The following is a 16,202-nucleotide window of genomic DNA, read 5'->3' as shown; positions in this document are numbered from 1 at the left end:
CATCTAGCAGTAAAGATTTTAATGGGCAATGTGCCCACCCTGAACTGGAAGTACAGTTTCCTATCCTGTGGTTTTGCTATTAAATACCAAAACGCTTCAAAGATTGGTAACAACTTAACATCCAAAAGGGTTCCTGTTAGGGTAAATGACACACTATTGCTAAAAGTTTTTTGTGTAATCATCTCTCAGTACTTTTCTTTCAGGATCTTTTTTGAAGGGAAGCTAGATCTGTCAGGTTCTTCCCATAGTATTCTCATACCTATGCTTACTAGGGCATCTCTAATTCCTGTCAACCAGCGAGCTTATTTTTTTAAATGTGTCAGTCCTGATAATGTCCAGAAAGCCCATGGCATAGTGGTTCAGTTCTGGAGTAATCCACAGCCTGCCCCAGTATAGTAAAGGGCGCAGTTTGGCCACCTCCGCCAGAGGCCTTCCTCCCAGGTCATGTAGTAGCGGACACACTGGTGTACCTTGGGGGAGTAGTGTGATGCTACGCATTAACCTGTTTAATGCGGTCATAATGTTGGTGAGATTTTCGTACCCCCATATCTAATAATACACCAGACAGTTGTCGATGCCTAAGTGTTGCTAGGTCGATTTGCTGTTTCCATTTTAGGTCACTTTAAATTATGACCCCCAGATAGGTAAATGCCTTTACTTGCTCCAGTGGACGATTATTCATTACGATTTTACTTTTAAAAGTTTTATAGGGGTTAAAAGCCATACATTTCGTCTTGGACAAGTTGACCTCAGACCGCGAGTGTTGCAAAACTCCTCAACGATGTTCAGCGCCTTCTGCAAACCACTCGGGGTCTTTGAGATGATCAACGTGTCATCTGCGAACATTAACATCGGAATTTTGCTGCCGGCTAGTACCAGACCATCAGTAGACTCAGCTTCCATGTAATCAACAATACCATCAACAAATAGGGAGAATAAGGTTGGGCCAAGTACACAAACCCGACGTACCCTCTCTCTACCCAAAATGGGCCGTTAACCATACCCTGGGAACCCCATCGAATTTTGGTGTAGTTTTCTTCATGCAATCTCACAAGTAGTGTGAGTAGCTTTAGGGGGATTGCCATCTCATGGAGGATTACCCATAGTTTGTGGTGAGGGACAAGGTCAAATGCTGATTTTAAATCAACAAAGGCAGCGTACAAGTTACCATTGGCCAGGACCACTGACTTCCAATATAACAATGTGAAACTGAACACCTGGTCAATGGTACTGGTGTACTCTCGAAAGCCTGCCTGCAGGGGGGATAATATACAGTTCTCATCAATCCACTCCTGGATCTTGTTAAGAATCAGCCTGCCCATTATTTTTTGGAGGGAGTCTATCAGGCTGATGGGCCTGTAATTGCCGGGACGAGTTTTGTCTCCCTTCTTATATATGGGAATTATTTCTGCCCCTTTCCACAAGAGTGGTACAGGGGCACCTTTTGCAACTGTGTTAGCCAGCAACAGGATGCACCTGCTCTGTCTTGATTTGTCATATAAAAACATGTCAGCAGGGACACCATCAGGGCTGGGGACCCTCCCTCCTACTACTGAGCCCAGTGCTACACTAATTTCTGTACAGTTAAAAACATCATCTTAATAAAGTACTTGGGAGTGACCGTTCATATTTAACTCACTATCTGGGCAAGCATATTGTGGTTTAAAATTTTTTACCCAGTTTTCCTGCGCAACATGATTGTGAGGGTGTTCCGGCATGCCTCCTCTGTCCCATTTGACTATGCTCCAGAACGTTTTGCTGTCATTCCGAGAGCATGCATCCCTGAGATCCTCCCATCTTGCCTCGTCCCATAGTTTTTTAGCTTTTATCTGGGTACTCTTATATGCCGTCCTAGCCGCTCCAACTATGGAAGGCTCTCCCTTTTTTACTGCCTCCCCAAGTAATTCCCTAGCTGTTCTACATTCTTTGTTAAACCAGGAATTAACTCTCTTCTTTTTAGGTTTCTTTGGGTTGCAGCGCTTCGTAAAATATGTGCGAAGTTGAAGGAAAAGTCATTGTGGATCTTCGTAATAGGCTCTGGCACTACAATTGGAACTAGGGTAGATTCTAGCTCTATCACAGCCTTGTCCAATTCCATTGTGATGGTAGCTAACAGTTCAGGTTTTTCAACTTGGCACGCCCACTTTAAACACCTCACATCATTAGTCGAAACTACATCACAAGGATAGAGATCCTCTGCGGATATCCGCTGTCACCACAAGTCCAGGCTTGCACACAAAGGGTTATGGTCGCTTTCTAGCCAATCCCTGACTACCATATCAGCAAGGGCATGCCATAGGTTCAAACTAATCAATATATAGTTAATACGACTGGCCACTGTTCCATTATTAAAAGTATTGGCCCCTAATCTATCTGATAATGTCCTGCCGTTTGCGGATCGAAAGCCCTTACCTAGACATATGGAATTAATCTTTATGGCCACATCTGTCCATTTTTTAATAGGTGCAAGATCTAACTTTGGTATGGTCCTCTGTTCATCTTCTTCCACTAGGAGATTACTTTCCCCGCCGACCAGGGGCTCAAATGTGCCGTTAAAATCGCTGCCAATGATAACATTGGAGGCTGCTGGGTACTTATCGAGGAGGTCATCAAGAGCCACTATTACGTCGGACCTCCTCCCTCTTGTGCCTCTCGCATATACATTATAAATATCCACATGCTCCCTAGTATCTATTTTCAGGCATAAAGCCTGGATGTCAATATTCGTAGCCGGGAGCTCAATAATGGTGATACTTAGGTCCTATCTCACCCGAATTGTCAAGCCCCCAGATGGGTGACCTTTGGTCCCTCTCGCGGCTGGAATATGATAATTGAGATATCATACACAATATTGGGGGGTCATGAGACAGGTTTCTTGAAATAATTAGACATCATAGCCTTCAATGAAGGTGGGCCACTCCGGGGAGGATAGTTTTGAGGCCAATCCTGCTATATTCCATGACAAAAATGTACCCTGTTTATCATTAGTAGAAGGCAAAAGCGGGCCTGCTGGCACCACTGTATGTATGAAACTGGGTTCCCTATGGTTACCCTGTGGGCAAGATAAGGTGTTCCTTCCTGGAGACCCAGCATGCCCTTCGCTTTCAGTGCCTATGGGATATATAGATTTTGGACCGACTCTTGTAATTGGAAGATCTCCCAGGTCGCCTGGGCTTTTTATGGACAGGGCTCCTAGTCAGTCAATATTCTCTAGTGAAAAACATCCCTCCAACATTGTGAACAGTTGGCCTGTGGGGTCCAACAGAGTATACAAGGGGGCCTGTCTAAACTGTATGTTTGAGGAATCCGGGGGACAAGTGCGAAACTCTAGGGCAAAGAGGTTTGCAACTAGATCTTTCCTAGCAAAGGTCAACTCAATACATTCTTTCGATTGATTAGGTAAGGAAAGTCTACGCACCCTGGTAATGTCCTCCCTTATCACGGAGCGGCAACCCCTGACATGCCTAATCCAATGTATAGCTTTGTTTGTTAATGAATCTGCATGTTCCCGGCTTCTACCAGTGTCTAGTTTGGGCACATTTGTCATAACATTTTTGTATGCACTTTGGTCTGAATCAACATTTTGTCCCCCCCCCCCGACCTCGGGTAGGTATTTCTCTGCTGTGGAATAGCTTCCAGGGGTGTGACCCTGTACCACCCAAAGAGTGAATTTTGAGCTCCCTCGCGGGCCTTGGGTTTGCAAGATGGTCAGTTGCAGCACAGATGTTGTTACTATGCACATGTCTAAAATTGGGTGTTGGTTTGGGAAGTGAAGGTGCTAGTTTTTTAGACTTCGCTACCACAGAGTACAGCTCCTCGCTTGGATTAGCTCCACGGATTAAGGGCCTAGCAATTTCTCCCTCTACGACAGGTTTTTGTCTGTGTTGCGAGGGATAACTCGGTTGGTTATTGGTGCAATTTGGGCATCCGGGATTCCTTATTATTAGTTGCCTAGCCATTGCTGACAAATCCTCGATAGCCACCTTCATGACCCCTATTTCGGACCTTAGCAGCTGCACTAAGGCTGATGCTTCCTGATTTTCTATGGTGGGATCTTTATCTGGCATGCTAGACTTACTAGGGGAGTCTCAGGATCTTGAAATATTGCATCCTCTGAATTGTTAGATAGCACCACATATCTATTTGTACATACAATTATGGGGTCAATGTGATGGCAGTTACTATTAAGCACCACAACTGGAGAGCTTTTGGAGAACACTGACTGCGTCTACAGATGCGTGGCTAGTACAAGGAGCAGAGGGCGAATCACCCATCTGCCCTTGTTTCTGTACCCTGGGTGCGCCCTCTTTTGTGTGGTTTAAAAACATATTTGGAATAGCTACAGATTGGCTAGAGCGCTCGCTGGTAGATTGCGCCAATCCATGTGTCTCTTTATTCATATCTATTCTCGTATTGGTATCTATTACTAGTATATCTTCACATTCCTCAATGAGTGTGTCAATTCTGTCTATAACACAAGGATTTCCAGCTTCCTTGGGTAACTTTCTTGCCTTTTTCCCTTTGCGTAATCTACCACTATTACCCTCCTCACCATTACTCCCACTCTCCCACCACCCTCCATGGTCTTTCTTTTCCCCATGGATCAGAGTAGGGGATACAATATGTTAGAAGAGCAAGTATAACAATTGGAAAACAAACACCAATACTGGAGAAAAAGGTTTGCACTAATGGCTTAACAAAGAGCAGTGATAGACTAACACATACTCTCTAGATGGCTGTGTAGCAAAATGTCGAGGAATAAGTTCAGATTTAACAAACAAAACCCACTCAGTCCTATTCAGTCCAACAATCAGATAGGGGGTGAGGAAAATGAATGCACAGAAACTCTGCACAGAACAGTTGCCACCAAAATGATCAGGGTTCAGAGAGAAGGTGACAGAGGAGTGGCCCAGCCTCTTCCGGGCACTGACGGGCCCGCCCCGGGCGCTGCCAGCGCGTGTCCCGCGCAGCAGTGTGCCTCTGAGCCTTTTAACGCTGAGCTTGGCATCTCCTGGCGCTTGGCGTCAGGTCCCCAGCAGGCGCCTCTACCAAAGCATGCTGGGAGGTGTAGTGCGGGCACCAGCGGTGATTCCCAGAAGCCGTTCCCCTCACGGCTGTTGCTGAAGGAGGAACAGGGGAGAAACAAGGGAAGTGCCTCGTGCCCCTCACAGTGAGTCTCCCCTCTTTATGCGTGGCCCGGGCAGCAATTTCCCTAACGCAGAGCCTGGCGTTTCCTGGTGCTCGGCGTGACGTCCCCAGCAGGTGCCTCCACCAAAGCCTGCTGGGAGGTGTAGTGCGGGCACCAGCGGTGATTCCCAGAAGTCGTTCCCCTCACGGCTGTTGCTGAAGGAGGAACAGGGGAGAAATAAGGGAAGTGCCTCGTGCCCCTCACAGTGAGTCTCCCCTCTTAATGTGCGACCCGGGCAGCAATTTCCCTCTAAGCCTCTTAACGCAGAGCCTGGTGACTCCTGGCGCTCGGCGTAACGTCCCCAGCAGGCGCCTCCACCAAAGCCTTCTGGGAGGTGTAGTGTGGGCACCAGCGGAGATTCCCAGAAGCCATTCCCCTCACGGCTGTTGCTGAAGGAGGAACATGGGAGAAACAAGGGAAGTGCCTTGTGCCCCTCGCAATGAGTCTCCCCTCTTAGTGCGCGACCCGGGCAGCAATTTCCCTCTAAGCCTCTTAAGGCAGAGCCTGGCGTCTTCTGGTGCTCGGTGTGACATCCCAAGCAGGCGCCTCCACCAAAGCCTGCTGGGAGATGTAGTGCGGGCACCAACGGTGATTCCCAGAAACCGTTCCCCTCACAGCGGTTGCTGAAGGAGGAACAGGGGAGAAACAAGGGAAGTGCTTCATACCCCTCGCAGTGAGTCTCCCCTCTTAATGCGTGAAAATCTTAGCCTCACAGTTGGAGGACTTGATGCCTGACCTGATCCACCCAGATCAATCCGACTTTATCAAAGGCAGGCAGACCCATGATAATGGTCGGAGAGTGATACATTTAATAGAGAAGGCCACCAAGAAAAATATTCCAGCAGTTATGCTGGGATTGGATGCAGAGAAAGCATTTGACTGGGTGGACTGGTCCTTCTTATTCTCCACCCTGAAACAATTTGGTTTCTGTGAGCCCTCCAGAGCGAACTCTGACTACTTGAGGGAGTAGCAGGCCTACGCATAAACCTGTCCAAATCCTTTCTGCTCAATCTAATGCTCCTCAATGCAGAGATGAGATTACTGGTGGCAGCGATGCCCTTTCAATGGGCGAAGAAAGAACTGGGCAAACCTGGGCAACAAACTAACTCCTAAGATCTCAAAACGGTTTCAGGCTAATTATTCACACATCTTGCAACATTTGAAACATAACCTTAAGAGGTACTTATACCCTACCAAACTAAAAACTAAAAAAAGTGTTTCCCAGATTTGTGGGATCTGTGCTGGAGGGGCTGTGGCCTCCTAGGCGACTTTCATCACATCTGGTGGGACTGTCCCATCTGGTGAAACTGTCCGACTATCCACCCCTTTTGGTCTGAAATTTTGGCTCAGATTAAAGACATATTAGGCTACCTGATCCCTGATACATTGATATTTGCACTCCTGGGGCTAAGGGCCTCCTCTTTGAAATACCAAACAAACGCAGACAGAGATGTTATGCGGCTGTGTCTGGGCACGACAAAGACTGCGATAGCTGCTGCCTGGAAGAAGAAGAAAGCTCCAACCTTGACACAATTGCATGCCCACTTGTGGCAGACAGTCACATTGGAAAGGATGAGCAACATTTTCAGGGATGACTTTAAACATTTCGAATATTCTTTGGACTCCTTAATTAGCTATCTTTCAAGAGGGCTCCCTCTCATAGCCTGCCCGTCAAGGACAGGGGCATTGCATCTCTTCCAGTTCTGAATAAAGACCAGAGCACTGCATAAGTGATATTATATATTATTTTATTTTATCAATTTATAGGGCGCAACAGCTACCCAAAAAGGGTTTCCCGGCGCATAGACACAGCTAGATTGAGGGCAGAGAAGGGAGGTGACTGTTAAGTGGTTATTGTTCATACAGCCAGGTCTTTACACAAGCGACACAAGCATTCCCATGTCCCACCTTAATTTTCTGAGATGTTGGCCAATGCTCCTCGCCTTGATCAATCCTGAGGGAAGAGAAGGGGTGCTGTACGAAGATGGCCAGGGGTCAGGGGACAACCAGGGGGACACATTAGGTTTCTCATTCGAGTAATACATGGTTGTTGTCCTATATAGTGGCATGCCATAGGAACATGGGAACGATGAACACTAATATAGTTTTTTTTCCTCATGGCTTCTGAGAGTAAAGGAAGTGTTAACGGTCAGTCTATAGAGTGTACTTAAAGGCTGTCAGAGAGGAGAAGAGCTTGTGGGACTGGGTAGGATCGTAGGACTACGGCTGATTTCTGGGTCCCCTTTGCTGATTGTTCCTCAAGGAGTGTCTCCCCCGTGACCCGCCAATAACAGGCATGAATGTTGTCTTTTTTTTTTACTAGTTCCGCAGAGCGTTTTTGTGTCCAGAAAGATATTCTTATTCAAAGTATGCACCTTCTGACCTTCCTGAGTACCTTGTATTGTTCATTTTAATTAGCCTTTTCTTTTAATGTATGGGGAAAGTTAGGGGGAAGGAAGGTGAAAAGTGAATACCGTTAGACTCCTAAATCTGGTATTACAAAAATAGGAATACAAGTAAACAGCAGACCAGAGGAGATAAAGGAAAGATGGTTGTGGATATAGCAATTGCGTCTGAGGATATGGTCTTATTGATATCATTGTAATGCAGCTTATTGTGGTTAAAAACTGAATAAAAGAAATGTTTGGCAAAAAAAATAATTTAACTAAATATGTTTACAAATTTAAAATTAATGTTTTGCAAATCTTCTAAATTATTAACATAAAATTGAATTTAAAATAGAGTTTTTTAATAATCTCCCCACTCAATGTAGTAAACAATTATTTATATACATTAATACAACTAAGTATACACATGTCAACAATTTTATAGCTAAAAAGTTATTTTACTGAGAGCACAAATAAACAAAATTATAAACAGATGCAATCAAACACACTACAATAAATGAAATAATAATTAACGCTGATAAACAATACGACATAGAATGATATTTTCTACATCAATATTTTTACAACAGTTTTAAAAACAACACTAAAAATGATATTTTGACTTTCGATATTCCTGGCAATTATTTGTTTGATGACCCAATATTCTTGACGCAACATTGATGTATCACATTTTCTTCCAATATTCTGTCCAAACACCAACAATAGTCTTTTCTTACAACATGGACTAAATGGATGCTGCTACGAAAAAACAAGAACAGACTTTGAATATTCACCATGAGAAAAAACACTGGTTTAGCGGTAGTCTGCCCACTGGTTTCGAAGAATGGGCAGGGGTGCGGGGATTGAAGTGCACTGGGATAACCTGTTCTCAAACATGAGAAGCTAGCTTGGTTCAAAACCAGGGAGCGAAGAACTGGAGAGAATGAAGGAGTGACTACAAATGGGTGATATGTTTGTTTCTGCAGGTGATACTGCAGGACAGATTTTCTAAGGCAGAATTGGATGAGAAACAAGTTAAAGATGGGCAAATATTCGGTAAGTACTTTCCAAATGCAATATAATAATTGTATGATATTATGCAAGAAGAAAAGGGTGATATTCAGTTCTAGAGAAGGAGGGGAGAATCTGATTTAGAGTTGAAACCACAATGTCCGGAATATGGATAGTGGTAGATAGTTCAGAAAATTTTCAATACGCAAGAGAACAAGGGAGGAGGCAGGGTTTTATAAAAGGATGGCAAGGCCAAGTGCAGTGAGATCCCCAGGCAGGACTGTAGTCTCAGAGGTGGTCTCCTAAAGTCAAGAGTAGGCGTTAGGGTACACTGAAATATGTGATAATAGATCTGTTTCACCTGGGCTTCCAAGGACCATACAGCAGATGGACAAAACTAAGACTTGCTACATGGACCCTGGACCTTCAACACAGCCCCTGCCCTAGCCCTCTACTCACCATTGTACATTTTACCTTCCCTTCTCACCCAGTTCCCATTCCCTCTCTTGGAATTGTTCCCAAGCACCCCTTACTCCTCGGTGCACCTCTAGTTAAATACATGCAGACATACATCCATACATAAATCATGTTTGTTCAAAGGCTGTTCTTACAGCTGAGACTGCTTTATTGGAAATAGAAAAATAGAGGTTGAAGTGAGAAGGAACTGAGTTCCACCATTTATAGTTGTATTTCCAATTAGTTCCACTGCTTTTTGCAACACCTCTCCCCGATCTGGTGATTATGGTCTGAGAAGACATAGATAAGCAAGACTAGAGCATTGCTCTGAATGAAACATTCTGGTAGGAAAACTGATCTACGAGGTGAGAGGCTGCACCACAACTTACATGAGAAGATAGACATGGCACATTTCAAGACCATTTTCAGAAACATTTCTGCAATGGGATATTTTTAAGGGCCTGTTGGAAATTCAATAAATGCAATACACCAGTGGATATTTTTCACAGATCAACTCCACAAATCTCACAGAAAAAAAGAGTGAAACACAGCCAGATTAAACTCTTACCCACAGGGGAACGACCACCATCCACACAAAGACCCAGACTCCCCCAAATACAGCTTTTAACAAATAGATTTGAATTGAATATGTAAAAAGGAAACACAAATTGGAGTCATTTTCTACCTTGTCTCCCAGGGCTTGATTTAGAGTAATCAGACCCATGCTTCTTTACCATAGCTCATTGTGGATTGCATCGGCGCATGGTAAATTGCAACAATAGCACATTTGTACAGATACTAATATAGCCCATGCAATTTAATTTGTAAAATAATAGGGCCTATTCCACCACCAACAATGCCCACTCCCACTAAGTGCACTGCTCACTATCACCTCCTCTGCTGCAAGCACAACAGCTCCCAGATTGTGGTCTGGTTGTAACCATAGCGAGGTGGTTGAAGGGGTCCATCACACTTTAATATTTAGCTGAAAGTCCTTTCTACCACTAGTTCACACAGTTGACCAAGGGAGCCTTTATAAAATCCAGTGAGCCAACCGTGCATGGCTGATGTGTTAGAGGAACCCCTATAATCCATCACACAAGTCATTTTTAATAAACGCCCCCAAAGTGGGGGTTCACCTTTGGAAAATACAGAACTTATATCTACACAATGGATGTTTTAAGTAATGTGGGAGCTGGTGGCTGATATTTCATTGGGCAAGCAGCTTTTCCCTGCATTCTAAATGAGGAGGAACCCACAGCGTGGGTGGACAGGACACGTGCCAGATTCACGGTGAAGGTCTTGTACCACTTTGCTATGACATTTACATATTTTATGTGACACAAATTGAAGCATCACGGTTCAGGCAGATGTTCTGATTGAATATATTAAGCAAAACTGGAAATGCTTGAAAGTGACACTCTCTGTGAGGTTTAGGTTTTCTCCACAAACCACTCTTCTGGCTCAACATAACACAGAAAAGAAACGTTTTGTAGTGGAGGTTATCTTAAGAGCCTTGCTCCCCACAGAGAACTATATCTAAATTAATTATACTTTACATCCTGGAGTCAAGTAATCAAGTGATTCATTTAAAGATTGTCAGACAGTTCACTGTCCTGCCAGGTCATTGTAGGCTACGGACTCTGCTTTCCTGGTGAGCCTGATTTAAAGACCATGCCTGCATGGCTAGATTTCTAAAGTCTTCAGTACAGTCTTTGTAGCGGAGCCATGTTTGTTTCGTCTTGGTACCCTGATCTTTTGTCTTTCAGTAATAAACTACTGAAACAAGAGTTTGTTATTGGGAAACAAAACTGTAGATGGCCTTGACATGCAGGGACATTTCTCACTGCACGCTGGTCAATGCATTGAAATTTAGAAACTGTCATGGTGGGTGTGACCATCACAGTGATCTGGTGGCATGGCGGTAGATAAACAGCCTATTCAAGAGTTTTTGACAGGAGTACCAGCTGAGGCTCCAGTGTCAAAAAGGCGGCTATTTCCCCACCTCTAAATGGGGTGAGGAAACTGCAAATTTAGCGCACAGGCACCAACTCTTTTCTGGTAAATGCTCAATCTTTGCCAAACTTTAAATGAACCACAGAGTCTGTTTCTGTAACTTACATTTCAAAACCAACATTTAGTGGACAAAGTAGGGTATTGCTAGTATAAGAAGCTGTCTCTGTCTATATAATATACCAGTGCATAGTCCAGTGGATCCCCTGAGGGTTTACAGAGGCTAAAGTAGATAATACTAATAATGCTCTCTTTTTGTGGTAGTGTAGGCGAGCAATTAGGCTTATCATAGGGCAGTGCTAAGCATTTGTTGTACACAGACAGCCAAGAAATTATTACACACGCTGCATGACCAAACCTGAGGCCAATGGTTTATAAAAATATTAATTTTAGTATATTTTTATAGAACCAAAGATACTTTGTTGCAGTAAAATAAGTTTTGCAATATCACTGTTTTTCAATATAAAAAGTGGACACTGCATTTTTCAATCAGTACAATGCTATCTTATGGGAGGAAACACATTCAGCAATATGAAAGTAAGTAAATAATGTACGATATTCAGCTTTTGGATAAAGAATCAGTACCAGGCAAGGTTCAGGTAAGTGACCTCACTGCACCACCAGCGACACTGGGGGCGGCCGGGTGCAGAGGTCTATTTCGGGTTCTGGTGCCAATGTTATCGAATGGAGATAGGGAGCAATCAGAGTGGTACTAATTAAAGGTAAGTAGAATGGCTTCGTAACCCAGTCTATGGGGTTAAGGTAAACACGGGGCCGCAAGTCAGCACCAATCTTACACCCTCAGCGGTACAGGGGCGGCCGGGTGCAGAGTGCCAATACAGTGTTGGGCGCCCAATGCAAACAAACGGTGAACCTCGAAATCGAAAAAAGGCTGCAGGCTCAGGCCAGGAGGCTGGAAGAAAGAAACTTACAGCTGCACAGGTACGTTGAGGAGTGCTGAAGCATCGAGACACTGTCAGTAGATCTCCCCAAGGTTTAGGGGGCTTTGGGTGCAGCAGTGTCCTTTGGTGTTGGAAGTCAGCTTATCAGTGCGGTTGGCGGGTTGGTCATCGTGCAGACACCTTGGAGTCCGGCAGGGGTCAACCCATGAGGGACTCTTGCTCAGGATCACCGGTTAACCTTTCCTGGACCAGTGGGCCTCTTGGACTCAGGCCTTGGGTGTCGGTGCAGAGGTGGTCGACCTCGCGGTTTCACAGACAGAGCTTTGGTCTTTAAACTTGGTTTCCTTCTGGACAGGCCCGCAGTCCATGGAAGGTCAGGAGTCTTTATAGAAGACAGTCCTCCCAGGGTTCTGGCTTCTTCAGGACCAAAAGGATCCCTTCTACGCTCACAAAATAACAAAGGAAAATGCAAAATAGTATAAAAAAATGTCTATGTACATGTAGTCACTGCTACGTGATAAGCATGCCAAATAAACATGCATAACATACAGTACCCCAATAGGGGAGCTGCTGGGAGGCAGGATCCAGGAGAGGAAGTGACCTTGGAGTATGTGTGACTATAGGCCCCCTTCCCACCCCGTTAAAGGCTCATGGGGGAATATCTCCATTGAGAACAAACTTCATAAAGTAGTATACCTATTGGGGTACTGTATTTCACGCATGTTTGTTTGGCATGCTTATCACGTAGCATTGACTACATGTACATACACATTTCTTGATACTATTTTTGCATTTTCCTATATTATTTTGTGAGCGTAGAAGAGATCCTTTTGGTCCTGAAGAAGAAGCCACGGGAGGGCTTCGAAACCGGTTGACATAGGAGGGCCTGCTCATTATAGCATAGTTCCTCCGACCTATTCTTCACTTTTAACAATACCAGCTGAAAGAAATATATATGTTTTTTTAATCCATAGAGCCAGGTATTTTTTAATCACTCACTCATTCCTGACCCTTCCACTCACATTTCTACACCACACATAGCCTTGCTGTTTCATAATAGCAAAGTGCTCCTGCGTAGCCGTAGGTTGTAGCACGCCCCGTCCCGTAGTGTGCGGAAAGACCCCTATGATAAAGCATGACACCAAGGGTCCTTCTGGTGTGTGAGGGGTATTTCAAAAAAGCTATGTGCTTTCCACAAACTGTAGGATGCCCATATAGTCTGGCAGAACACGGTTATACATCAATCTGAGGGTGGATCCTTTTGTTTATTGTACATTAGCCAGAGGAGGACGTATTCACCTCTCTCGCTCTTTTGATCACCTCTTCACTCCCTCTTTTTGTTTTTTTCGCTTTGCATGTGCACCAGTAACATACCCAGAGCGTACAATCACCATGGGGCATAGGGTCATATTTTCAGGAATTTACATGCCTTTCCCCCAACACACGCATGGCTGTGTTCCCGCCAGGAAAAGGTAGACGGAAAGGCAAGTTGTAATTTGGATGGCCCTCAACATGCCTGCACTGCATCCATTGACTACCTCTGCCTCCTCTGCCGCAGTAGCTGCGAATGGCGGTGGTGGCATTTGTTAACTGCCAAAGTCATATTTGGGCCCTAGTGTGTGGCATTTGAGGTTGAATGTGAGCTAAGTGTACAAAAGGTGGCTCTAAGTTTGTGGAAAAGGTATTCTAGAAAGATGACCTGGTAGATCTAATTGTATGGAACTTGAAGAAGCATACAAGGCAAAATGGTGTGGAGTGACACAAACTTGAAGAAACCTTAAACTACAGGACGACCATTTTGCACTCTACACTGGGTATTGGTGGTGAGAAATGAGAGATGGTTTTGAGCATGTTAAGTAGTGCCAGGATGAAGGAGTTCATCATCTTGTGATTGTGTGAGAGTGTAGCCAGTGGTCGCTGATGCATGTAAAAAATGGTGGGGCAGGTGAAGGAGGTGCGGGGGGAACCAATGGGGTTGGGGGGAGCACGGGGGAGAGCGAGGTTTTAAAAATTAAAAAACCTAAAACGTACCTGATGCTGCTTCTACTGCCTCGCGCCTCAGTTCTCTGATGCTTCTTGTGTCCTAGCAGCCTCTGAGCCAGCATCAGAGACTCTCTGTGCCATACCAGTGCTTCTCTAAAGCATAAGATCAGTGCAGAGATTTGCCTGAGCAGGCTGCTTTGACGCCTCGCTCAGGACAGGGAATGTGTGCTGTTTCTCCAGCCCGGCTGTTCATTACAGCCAGGTTGGAGAAACCTAAGAGCGCATGTGTGTTTGTCTGGCCTGAGACGGCCGGCCAAACACACATGCTCACTTACAGTGCAGGAACCAGTCCTATTTCCCCCTCCCATGGCCTCGGCCCAGCCCCTCCCTGCACACGCTGGCTGAGCCAGCCGATGAAAAATGAAATGATTATAAAATAACTTTGAATTTTTCACCAGCTGGCTCTGAGCCCGTGGGGCGATGCTCCTCCACCATTGGTAAGAGGAGCCGCATCTGAGTGTATCAGAAGGAAGCATGTAGTAACCCATTCCCCTTTATGAATGCAAAATAAAAATTGTTTGGTGGTGGGCAGTGGTCAGAGGGCCAAACTTTTTATGGAAAGTTAATTCTTTAGTCTTGCCCATACAGTACCTGCGCTATGCTGCAAGACATATTGTTTACTATTCAGAGGCTCACAACCTGCTCACTGTGCACCACTGATTGTGTCCTTTGTCACTCTCATATGCAAGCCTTCAATTGTTTAGCAACTGTAGGATTCCCTTCCTTTCTTGTGTTAGCTCATTAGCTCCTCTCTGAAGTACATGTGTTCCTCCTCATCTTTGTGTATTTTTTCTTTCTGTGTTTTTTTTTAATGCACAAGCGTTACGGTAATATTTCTGGATGTGCCGGTGCAGATAGACAGCCTTATCTTTACAAGAAGAAACCTTTGTCAGCGTCGCCTAGCAGACCAGCTTGTGACACTACGTCTCTCCACTCTACATCACACACCACTCTACTGCACACCACTCTATTATACGCCACTCAAATGTATGCCACTCCACAAAGGCAATAGCTCTCTCATAGATTACATTTGTTGGCTTTGCCAAAGCTTGTTTCTTAAATGCAGACCTGTTTCCTTTAAGCAAAATAGACTGTGTTTAAAAAAATACTTAGTTTAAATGTGATCACAGACAAGGGGATCTGGTGAACTCAGCAGGCCACCAACCTTTTTATGGCAACCAATTTGCGACCTACCTCATGAATATTGATGAGGTGGGTTGACTTGCAACCCACCCTGAATGGTGATTTTGGGAACTGACCTATTAGTGCATAGGTCGGTTTGCAGAATCTCACTGGTTTTGCAACCACTTTTTTCGTAAGTCTCTCCTGTTATTTCAACGTGCCTGGTCCTGGTAGATGCATCTCTAGTGTTCTCTTGAGGTAAACTGATATTTGAACATTGTCACAAGCAATAATGTAGGGTGACATATTATTGGGGGTAAATGACTTACATAGAGAGAGCTGCAAAAAAACACAGTTGATGGACAGAATGTAGAACAATGTCATACATTCACCCCAGTACAAGGATCTGGGCCTAAATCCATCGTTTTTTTGCACTCCACACCACCCTGGGTTAGACCCTGGCTATATGCAAATCAGCTCTGACCCTGTGCCCCATGGGAACAGTCCAGTCTGAACTACCAAGCCATGTCTTTCCCAGACCGGAATCAAGCATCCAAGGACCGATTTCTAGCTATCAGCCTTGATTCAGCCTGGATAGCTTGACTCCAGTGGTGTGGAGAGCCTGGGACTCACGTCTGAGTATACCCAGCACACTCGGGGTGAAAATTGCAAAAAACACAGTTGATGGACAGAATGTGGAACAATGTCATACATTCACCCCAGTACAAGGATCTGGGCCTAAATCCATCGTTTTTTTGCACTCCACACCACCCTGGGTTAGACACTGGCTATATGCAAATCAGCTCTGACCCTGTGCCCCATGAGAACAGTCCAGTCCGAACTACCAAGCCATGTCTTTCCCAGACCGGAATCAAGCATCCAAGGACCGGTTTCTGGCTATCAGCCTTCATTCAGCCTGAATAGCTTGACTCCAGTGGTGTGGAGAGCCTGGGAGTCACGTCTGAGTATACCCAGCACACTCGGGGTGAAAATTGCAAAAAACACAGTTAATGGACAGAATGTAGAACAATGTCATACATTCACCCCAGTACAAGGATCTGGGCCTAAATCCATCGTTTT

This window comes from Lissotriton vulgaris, chromosome 2_1, assembly GCF_964263255.1.
Source record: "Lissotriton vulgaris chromosome 2_1, aLisVul1.2, whole genome shotgun sequence".
NCBI classification, from domain to species: domain Eukaryota; kingdom Metazoa; phylum Chordata; class Amphibia; order Caudata; family Salamandridae; genus Lissotriton; species Lissotriton vulgaris.
This window is presented reverse-complemented; position numbering follows the sequence as displayed.